This window comes from Procambarus clarkii, chromosome 55, assembly GCF_040958095.1.
Source record: "Procambarus clarkii isolate CNS0578487 chromosome 55, FALCON_Pclarkii_2.0, whole genome shotgun sequence".
Lineage (NCBI taxonomy): Eukaryota > Metazoa > Arthropoda > Malacostraca > Decapoda > Cambaridae > Procambarus > Procambarus clarkii.
This window is the reverse complement of record NC_091204.1, coordinates 9,567,328-9,578,726: the sequence shown is the minus strand read 5'-3', so window position 1 is coordinate 9,578,726 and position 11,399 is coordinate 9,567,328. Positions and strand designations below refer to the sequence as shown.

Sequence of the window (11,399 nt, the reverse complement as noted above, 5' to 3'; positions counted from 1 at the left end):
GTCTGGGAAGCTTACAAGAGGAAGTATCCTTACGATTTTTTCCCGGAGAAGTACACTTCTCACCTTGTTCCTCGTAAATGATTTCTGTGTTTCCTGTTCTGTGCATGGTTGTGGGGTGCAGATGGGGTGTGTGTGTGAGTGGGTTTTGTTTCCCGGTTCCTGCGTGCTCCGGTTTGTGTTGTGGGTTTTCTTTGTATGGCTGGTGGGTGGGTGTGCGGTTCCTGTGCGTTTGTGTGTTCGGTTGTGGATGCCGTGAGCGTTGTTTATGTCATATTCTGTGCCCCTCAGGCTGTTGGCGTGTTCCCGCCAGGGGTTGTGCTCTTTGTTCTGTTTTGCCTCCCGTTTGTTATGGCTGATCTGTTTCCTTTATTGTTATTATCCTTATTATTGTATGTTTCTCGTTTTGTGTTGGTGCCGCTCTGTCTGTGTTTGAGGTGTTAGTAGGCTTGTTTTGTGTGCATTTTGTTCTGGGGTTTTCCCCTGTGTTTGTCTTCCGCTGTGTTTATATTTGTGTTATGTTTGTATATTCATTTTTGTTTTGAGGTCAGCCCTATGGGAGCCGGTCGGCCGAGCGGACAGCACGCTGGACTTGTGATCCTGTGGTCCTTGGTTCGATCCCAGGCGCCGGCGAGAAACAATGGGCAGAGTTTCTTTCACCCTATGCCCCTGTTACCTAGCAGTAAAAATAGGTACCTGGGTGTTAGTCAGCTGTCACGGGCTGCTTCCTGGGGGTGGAGGCCTGGTCGAGGACCGGGCCGCAGGGACACTAAAATCCCCGAAATCATCTCAAGATAACCTCAAGATAACCTTCTGGCTGGTCTTCTCTTGATTTGTTCCTTTGTCCGTGTACATATGTGTGCTTTGTACCTTTGTTCTATGTTGTATTTGTTTCTGCTTTTATTGTAACTTATACGTATGCTTGCATGTAAAAAAAAATAAAAAAAAAAAAAAAAAAAACAGGCCATCACTCAGATCACCCTATTTACCTTGACCTGCCATAATACTGGATCTTCCTCTGTAATGAGATATATACATACATGGCATTCCTTGACCCTGAACGATATATATATATAAAACCGTCATCTTCTTGAGGTTATCTTGAGATGATTTCGGGGCTTTAGTGTCCCCGCGGCCCGGTCCTCGACCAGGCCTCCACCCCCAGGAAGCAGCCCGTGACAGCTGACTAACACCCAGGTACCTATTTACTGCTAGGTAACAGGGGCATTCAAGGTGAAAGAAACTTTGCCCATTTGTTTCTGCCTCGTGCTGGAATCGAACCCGCGCCACAGAATTACGAGTCCTGCGTGCTATCCACCAGGCTACGAGGCCCCTCTCATATGGAAAATCTCCACACTGTCTGGTTTACACTAAACCGACCACTTCATGCACAAATAGTCTAACAGCCTCCCTGCAGCACTGACCTTGCAGCTTCCTGCTATAAATGTGTTCCCCAAGGTGTATCATACACACTCCGTCCTCACAGTCTTGCCCGCCTCATACACTGATAATTGACGTCATTAATGGTGCACCTCACGCAACTTCCCTCGCCTTGCAGGCGCTTGGGACAACAACAACTGGAACCTGATTTCACATCAGTACAGAGGCTTACAGCACCAAACTTATACATGTAAGTACTCACGATAAACCAGTCTCCCCATTCACGCCCTTGGAGCTGAAGCACTGAAGGCTGAATTTCACCCCCATTACCAGTTGGAGCGTAGCCACGGAGGGTACCGGAGGTGCTACGTGTACCGTTACCAGTTGGAGCGTAGCCACGGAGGGTACCGGAGGTGCTACGTGTACCATTACCAGTTGGAGCGTAGCCACGGAGGGTACCGGAGGTGCTACGTGTACCGTTACCAGTTGGAGCGTTGCCACGGAGGGTACCGGAGGTGCTACGTGTACCATTACCAGTTGGAGCGTTGCCACGGAGGGTACCGGAGGTGCTACGTGTACCGTTACCAGTTGGAGCGTAGCCACGGAGGGTACCGGAGGTGCTACGTGTACCATTACCAGTTGGAGCGTTGCCACGGAGGGTACCGGAGGTGCTACGTGTACCATTACCAGTTGGAGCGTTGCCACGGAGGGTACCGGAGGTGCTATGTGTACCGTTACCAGTTGGAGCGTAGCCACGGAGGGTACCGGAGGTGCTACGTGTACCATTACCAGTTGGAGCGTACCTTCCCCTTAAGAGAAGGGGGTAAGGAGGAGGGGAGGGATAAGAGAAGGGGGGGATGTGGATGAAGGGAGGGAGACGGGGAAAGAGAATGAGGATGAGGGTGAGGATGAATAGGAAGAGGGGGAAGAGGGGAGGGGTAAGACAAGGGGGATGAGGAGGAAGGGGAAGAAGGGAGGGGGTAAGAGAAAGGAAAAGAGAAGGGGGTAGGGGTAAGAGAAGGGGAATGAGGAGGACGAAGGGGAAGAGGAGGGGATGAAGAGGGGAGGAGGGAAGATGGGAGGGGAGGTGGGATGGGGATTGAGCATAACAGGACCTGTGTGACGTCTGGGGTATGTACTGTGTAAGCCTACACAGTTGTAATGACATGTTAGGGCGCTGGATTATACAGACATGTCTTGGTAGATGACTATGGTGTGTTCATCTTCATCAAATACAGCAAGAAAAATATAGATTCGGATAATAATGTTTTATCTAACTTTATCTCTGATTTTACTTTTGAATTAAATTATTATTATAAAGACAATACTGGAGGTTGGTGGGGCAGCGAGGGTTGGCGTGAGGGTCCCAAACACGCGAGGGTCAGTAGTTTTTTATTTTTACATGCAAGCATGCGTATAATGTACAATAAAAACAGAACAAATATAACAGAACAAAAGTACCAAGCACACATATGAACAATGACAAAGGAACAAATCAAGAGAAGACCAGCCAGAAGGGCTGACCACAAAACAAAAATGCATATACAAACATAACACAAATATAAACACAGCGTAATACAAACATAAGGGAAACAGAGAGGCGAGAAACATACAAAACAAGTCTGCTAACACCTCACACACATAATGCACACATAACAAAGAGCACACCCCAACAGCCTGAAGGGCACACAAGATGACAAACAAGCGCACACGACATCCACAACCGAACACACAAACGCACAGGAACCGCACCCCCCCCCCCCCCCCACTAGCTATACAAGAAAACCCACAATACAAACCGGAGCACGCAGGAACCGGGAAACAATACCCACCCCACCCACTCACATACACAGTACCCCACAACCAGGCAACACAAAATACATAGAAATCACTTGCGAGGAACCTCGTGAGAAATGTACTTCTCCGGGAAAAGATCACGAGGATATTTCGCCTTGTAAGCTTCCCAGACGAGATCTTCAAGGTCGGTAGGGTTTTTGATCCCCCGCGCTCGAGCGGGTATCATAAACTCAGGAACATCTATATCTGGCGGCATCGGCCAACGCCTAAGGTCACTGACGCAAGTCGCATAACGAGGCTGGGGAGCGCCAACCACGCCCTTCGAGGAAGCAGATGACACCGGAGAAGCGGACGAGGGACGCCGAGCCTGCCACGCCTTCGTCATCGGAGCAGGTGCCGGACGCTGAGACGAGAGCACTTCCACGGATACCGCAGGAGACACGGAAGGGACTGCAGGAAACGGAAGAGGCAGCAAGACCGCAGCCGAGGAAACGGGTAACGAGGAAGGGGCCACAGAACATCCAGAGCGAGCATCCTTTCTCAACACCATCACCAGGCCACCCCGCTCACCACCAACTACAGCAGGGGGAACCACCGCCCACGAAGAACCGGAGCCATCCGACGCAGGCAACGCACCTGAAGCAGGACCCTTGGACACCGGACCAGAAGTTGAGGCTGAAACGCCGGCACCGGCATCCTCAGGCAAGTGCACCTCCGCCACCACCGTAGTGTGCACCACATCCGGAGCCACTCCACCGTCAACGGAAGGACGACACTCGTCGAATTCACCAACTTCAGCCCACGCAGAAGAACGCCAGGAACGCTTAGGCTCGGGCCGCACATCATCAGACCCGGAGGCAGACTTAGCGACCCGCGCAGCACCAACCGAGCGAACCGACGCACGCCGCAGCACGGCAGCCTCCTCAACCACACGGGGCACCAGGCCAGGCACAGGAGGGAATGCCGGATCCACCTCAGCTCCCAGCACAGCCGGGACAGACACAGCATCTGGAAGGAAGAACTGGAAGACGAGGGGTCCGAGCAAACGGCAGGCGGAAGAGGCTCAGGGACACCAGCCGGAGCACTAGGCGAGGACCCAACCCCCTCACCACTACCACCCCAGCCTCACCCCCACCAGACTAGGACCCTCACACCCCCACCAGACCAGGACACCCCCCTCACCACTACCACCCCAGCCTCACTCCCACCAGACTAGGACCCCCCCTCACAACTACCACCCCAGCCTCACCCCCACCAGACTAGGACCCTCACACCCCCACCAGACCAGGACCCCCCTCACCACTACCACCCCAGCCTCACCCCCACCAGACTAGGACCCCCCCCCTCACAACTACCACCCCAGCCTCACCCCCACCAGACTAGGACCCTCACACCCCCACCAGACCAGGACCCTCACACCCCCACCAGACCAGGACACCCCCCCTCACCACTACCACCCCAGCCTCACCCCCACCAGACTAGGACCTCCCCCCTCACAACTACCACCCCAGCCTCACCCCACCAGACCAGGACCCCTTCACCCCCACCAGACTAGGACCCCCCCTCACCACTACCACCCCAGCCTCACCCCCACCAGACCAGGACCCCCCTCACCACTACCACCCCAGCCTCACCCCACCAGACCAGGACCCCTTCACCCCCACCAGAGCAGGACCCCCCTCACCACTACCACCCCAGCCTCACCCCCACCAGACCAGGACCCCCCTCACCACTACCACCCCAGCCTCACCCCCACCAGACCAGGACCCCCCTCACCACTACCACCCCAGCCTCACCCCACCAGACCAGGACCCCTTCACCCCCACCAGAGCAGGACCCCCCTCACCACTACCACCCCAGCCTCACCCCCACCAGACCAGGACCCCCCTCACCACTACCACCCCAGCCTCACCCCACCAGACCAGGACCCCTTCACCCCCACCAGACCAGGACCCCCCTCACCACTACCACCCCAGCCTCACCCCCACCAGACCAGGACCCCCCTCACCACTACCACCCCAGCCTCACCCCCACCAGACCAGGACCCCCCTCACCACTACCACCCCAGCCTCACCCCCACCAGACCAGGACCCCCCTCACCACTACCACCCCAGCCTCACCCCCACCAGACTAGGACCCCCCCCTCACAACTACCACCCCAGCCTCACCCCCACCAGACCAGGACCCTCACACCCCCACCAGACCAGGACCCCCCTCACCACTACCACCCCAGCCTCACCCCACCAGACCAGGACCCCTTCACCCCCACCAGACCAGGACCCCCCTCACCACTACCACCCCAGCCTCACCCCCACCAGACCAGGACCCCCCTCACCACTACCACCCCAGCCTCACCCCACCAGACCAGGACCCCTTCACCCCCACCAGAGCAGGACCCCCCTCACCACTACCACCCCAGCCTCACCCCCACCAGACCAGGACCCCCCTCACCACTACCACCCCAGCCTCACCCCACCAGACCAGGACCCCTTCACCCCCACCAGACCAGGACCCCCCTCACCACTACCACCCCAGCCTCACCCCCACCAGACCAGGACCCCCCTCACCACTACCACCCCAGCCTCACCCCCACCAGACCAGGACCCCCCTCACCACTACCACCCCAGCCTCACCCCCACCAGACCAGGACCCCCCTCACCACTACCACCCCAGCCTCACCCCCACCAGACCAGGACCCCCCTCACCACTACCACCCCAGCCTCACCCCCACCAGACTAGGACCCCCCCCTCACAACTACCACCCCAGCCTCACCCCCACCAGACCAGGACCCTCACACCCCCACCAGACCAGGACCCCCCTCACCACTACCACCCCAGCCTCACCCCCACCAGACTAGGACCCCCCCCTCACAACTACCACCCCAGCCTCACCCCCACCAGACCAGGACCCTCACACCCCCACCAGACCAGGACCCCCCTCACCACTACCACCCCAGCCTCACCCCCACCAGACAAGGACCCCCTCACCACTACCACCCCAGCCTCACCCCCACCAGACCAGGACCCCCCCACCACTACCACCCCAGCCTCACCCCCACCAGACCAGGACCCCCCCTCACACACCACCACCCCAGCCCCACCAGACACGGACCCCCTCACACACCACCACCCCAGCCTCACCAGACACGGACCCCCTCACACACCACCACCCCAGCTACACCACACCAACAAGATACTCCACCCCAACACTTGAGCACCACAAACAAAGTACAGTCACCTACTCAGTGGTTCAGCAGTGTTGTGTGATATCCTCTGGTCCGTGAGGCAGCAGGAGCCGTGGTGGTGCACCTCACCCTGACCACTCTCCTCACCTGGAGTGGTTGTGTTGTTCCCACGGCGGTGGTGTGGTTAGTGGCCGGCCGCTTGTTTCATTGTCCTCCCCTCCCCTCCCTGCCCCCCCTCCTGCACCCCCGTCTCTCCCTCCCTTAACCCCCTCCTGCCACCATCACCCCTCCCACTCCCTGCGTACTCCCGTCCCACTCCCAGACTTACTAGGCTCAACCCGTCCTCGACTCAAGTCCATTACATTTAGCGATCGTCCCCATAGACGCGTGGATAAACAGGGGGCTTGGCGGGTACATGGCATCACTGTTGGGTCTTGATTGGGGGACCCATCACTGTTGGGTCTTGTTTGGGGGACCCATCACTGTTGGGTCTTGTTTGGGGGACCCATCACTGTTGGGTCTTGTTTGGGGGACCCATCACTGTTGGGTCTTGTTTGGGGGACCCATCACTGTTGGGTCTTGTTTGGGGGACCCATCACTGTTGGGTCTTGTTTGGGGGACCCATCACTGTTGGGTCTTGTTTGGGGGACCCATCACTGTTGGGTCTTGTTTGGGGGACCCATCACTGTTGGGTCTTGTTTGGGGGACCCATCACTGTTGGGTCTTGTTTGGGGGACACATCACTGTTGGGTCTTGTTTGGGGGACCCATCACTGTTGGGTCTTGTTTGGGGGACCCATCACTGTTGGGTCTTGTTTGGGGGACCCATCACTGTTGGGTCTTGTTTGGGGGACCCATCACTGTTGGGTCTTGTTTGGGGGGCCCATCACTGTTGGGTCTTGTTTGGGGGACCCATCACTGTTGGGTCTTGTTTGGGGGACCCATCACTGTTGGGTCTTGTTTGGGGGACCCATCACTGTTGGGTCTTGTTTGGGGGACCCATCACTGTTGGGTCTTGTTTGGGGGACCCATCACTGTTGGGTCTTGTTTGGGGGACCCATCACTGTTGGGTCTTGTTTGGGGGACCCATCACTGTTGGGTCTTGTTTGGGGGACCCATCACTGTTGGGTCTTGTTTGGGGGACGGGCTGCCAGGCTACATCATACCAGCACACCCAAACAAAGCCGTCAATCACACACACCGACACCAGTCAAGCACCCAGTCACACAGTCATACAGGTCGGTGAAGTCAGTGAATCTTTGCCTCTGGCCCCAGCCATTGTTCATTACCTTACTTCCCTAGAGTCTGATTGATTGATTGATGAAGATTAAGCCACCCAAAAGGTGGCACGGGCATGAATAGCCCGTAAGTTGTGGCCCTTTTGAGCCATTACCAGTATCAATAGATGATACGGGAGATCTGTGGAGGTGCGACTGCACCCTGCGTGACGGGAGATGTCTCCCGTGGGTGAGAGGGGGCCTAGAGTCTACCATTGTGAGATTTTTATCTACGTTCACCTCTCTTAGGAGGTTGACCTTAAACAGAAAGGAGTGTTTGGCCAACATGGTGGTGTAGAGCTTGTACTTTAGGCAAGAGACCATTGAAGTGCGGGAGCTGACCATCGAGACTTCAACCGTTCATGAGTAACCCGTCCTCTTAAAAATAACGTCGCTCTTCGCTCTCATGCGCACTATGGCCAAAAATGGACGTAATTTTAAATGAAATCGGCTCACGAAAGTGATGTACTGTCCCGTTTTCTGTTTGAGTCCTCCAGCCTACTCGGAAATGTTAGGAGAGGAAACTTTCAATTAACATTTTTCATGAAGTTTTGAAACTTAAGGAGAATTTCCTGCCCACCTAACCTACCAGCGGACCCTTAACTTACTGTTTTAAGGAAAAAAATCCAAAATATAATTTTCATTTTTTTCATTTTGAAACTATGTCCATTTTCGGCCATACGGGCAAACGGCCAAAAGCGACATTATTTTTAAGAAGACAGGTTGACCCAAGATACTTTAACTCTCGTCTCCAAAGACGATAATCAAGCAAATGCCTTAATTAATTACCGTAATTGATCTGTGATTAATTACGTTAATCGACGGTCAACAGCAGTCAGCAACAGTTTACTTTAAACACAAACACTTGTCTCCCACAGACAAGTACACTGTTAAACAATAACTCGCTCGCCCAATTACATCACAGTTGACCTATCAATCACTTGACCCAAACGAGTTACGCTAACCAAGCTGCCACCCTCTCAACAGTCTATGACTGTTGAGAGGGTGGCAGCTTGCTTTAGTAAGGCTTAATTACCCCTAATTAACCTTGAGCAATTAAATACCTGTCCCTTGGACCAATAATTATCTATACAGAATAGATCCCAATTCACACTGCCTAAGCAGGTCTCATCAATACACTGAATTCATGGTAGAGGTGTTAATTACCCATAATTAACCTAAGTGCTTAATCAACTGTCCCACAGACAGATATATTTAGTCCAACGAATTATGCTAGCCCAATTGATTTCGCCATCCGACAGTCAAACCATGTGATGTTAATTACCCACAATTAACTTGAGCCACTAATTAGCCATCCCACAGACCGATAATTAGTCAAGAGCAAATTACGTTAACTCAAGTACCGTAGCTCCTTCAACAGTCCCTCACCATTGTGTGAATCCACTATGCAGGTGCTAATTACTCTAATTAGCTAGAATGATCAATTAGCTGTCCCACGGACAGATAATTGCACCTGAAACTTATCTCGTTAACTCAGTGCTGCTACTCTCTGAGAAGTTCTTCCATCAAAGCAGTGTGCAACCCCCTTTGTGTAGATAATTATTCCTAATTAACATCAATGAATCCTTAAATCGTCACAAATAAAGATCACACCAAGGAACCACATGTCACACTGTGACATATAAATAAATAAATGTCACTGCCCAATATGCCTGCAGTAGTCTGCACTATGGTAATTACTGTCATCACACACTAACCCGTCCTCTTAAAAATAACGTCACTTTTGGCCCGTATGCGCGCTATGGCCAAATTTGGACGTAATTTACAATGAAATCGACTCACAAAAGTGACGTACTGTTCCGTTTTCTGTTTGAGTCGTCCGGCCCTCCTCGGACAGCTTAGAAGAGGAACTTTCAATTTACGTTTTTCATAACGTTTTGAAACGGTATGAGAATTTCCTGCCCACCTAACCTATCAGAACACACAATAATGTCTCACGTGGTTCGGCAACAATCTTGAGGTTATCTTGAGATGATTTCGGGGCTTTTTAGTGTCCCCCGCGGCCCGGTCCTCGACCAGGCCTCCACCCCCAGGAAGCAGCCCGTGACAGCTGACTAACACCCAGGTACCTATTTTACTGCTAGGTAACAGGGGCATAGGGTGACAGAAACTCTGCCCATTGTTTCTCGCTGGCGCTTAGGATCGAACCCATGACCACAGGATCACAAGTCCAGCGTGCTGTCCGCTCGGCTCCCTTAACAATAATAAATTTATACAATTACATCGCTGCCCAATACTTCTGCAATTAATTACTGTGAGGAATCACTTTGATGGATGCTAATTACCCTAATTAGCCCGAGTAAGTAATTAACGGTCCGACAGACAGATATTTACTTCAGCAATGAAAATACGCTCAGTCACGCTGTCGCCCTCCCGACAGCTGGCGTTAATTATCCTAATTAACTAGAGTAACCAATTAATTGCCCCATGGACAATTAATTAGTTCGTAACGAACTTCAGTAACTCGACACACTGTCACCCACTCGACACTGCTCTCATCAAAGCAATGTGAATTCCCTTAGTGAAGTTAATTATCCCGTAATTAACTCTCTAAAACCCTAATTTCGTGATTATGATTCCACCAAGCAAACACAGTACAAGGCAGCAATATAAACATATACATATATAAATTCCCTCTCCAGAACACACACGACACTGGTGTCATTAACATACCCATATGTTAATGACCTCCCAACACATGACACAACGTGTCATGTGTTGACACGACCATAGATGACCGTGTCAACCGATCACCCATGGTCGGTTGACCATGAGTGATCAACCTATGATTACTGCCAGATTACTGGACCTCCAACAATGAGACCCTCATGGATATGGTACCTAGCATGATCTGTATAAATTGTACTAATTACCCCTGGCAAGGAGTAGACGTTGAGTCTGGCCCTAGCTTCGGTAGGTGGCAGACGTGTTGCTTCGGTGCTCCGGCAATTGGTGCTTGTTTACCAGTTTGGCTGGTTGGGGGGTGGGTGTGTCTCTGCCCGCCTGTGCTGACGTGGAGTTACGATGGGGGTCCCTCTTCCCTCTCACCCCTATCGTCCACGCTCAGTCTGTGGGACTCGAATTCTCTGTGCGGGCCGGTTAGCCGGAGATTGCGCTGGCTTGTGATTTGCTATCTATCCCTGTGTTAGCAATTTATGGGGTCGAGTTGGTAATGGCCAGTTGGGCGATAGTGAAATTCACGGAGGAGATGGCGTATCGCAATTTTCTCCGGCAATACGAGGGGCGGGCATTACCCCTGCCGGATGGTGCGGGCACTGTGACCCTCTCACAGGGGCCTCGTAGCCTGGTGGATAGCGCGCAGGACTCGTAATTCTGTGGCACGGGTTCGATTCCCGCACGAGGCAGAAACAAATGGGCAAAGTTTCTTTCACCCTGAATGCCCCTGTTACCTAGCAGTAAATAGGTACCTGGGTGTTAGTCAGCTGTCACGGGCTTCTTCCTGGGGGTGGAGGCCTGGTCGAGGACCGGGCCGCGGGGACACTAAAGCCCCGAAATCATCTCAAGATAACCTCAAGATAACCTCTCTGATCGTAGTGGTGCCCTCACTTACGTCAGTGTGCATGGCTCCCTTGGAGTTTCCAGAGGGTCTGCTACGGCGATATTTCGGCCAGTTTGGCGCAGTGGTTAGTGTGCGGGTGAACGTGGTGTCTTCCAGTCCACTTAAGGGTGTGAGGACTGACATTCGCACCCAGGGCATGAGACTCTGGGCAGATATTCCGTCC

General features: G+C 53.3%; 1 protein-coding gene across 4 annotated transcripts in view; it reads right to left on the bottom strand.

Annotated features, from left to right (window-relative positions):
- The window catches only part of LOC123748304 (uncharacterized), a 67,304-nt gene extending 60,753 nt beyond the window's left edge, over positions 1-6,551 (bottom strand). For all 4 annotated transcript variants that reach the window (XM_069305453.1, XM_069305450.1, XM_069305452.1 and 1 more), the window contains exon 1: positions 6,417-6,551. The gene's annotated coding sequence lies outside the window, so the exon portion shown is untranslated. The remainder of the gene's footprint in view (positions 1-6,416) is intronic.
- Between the last annotated feature and the right edge of the window lie 4,848 nt (positions 6,552-11,399).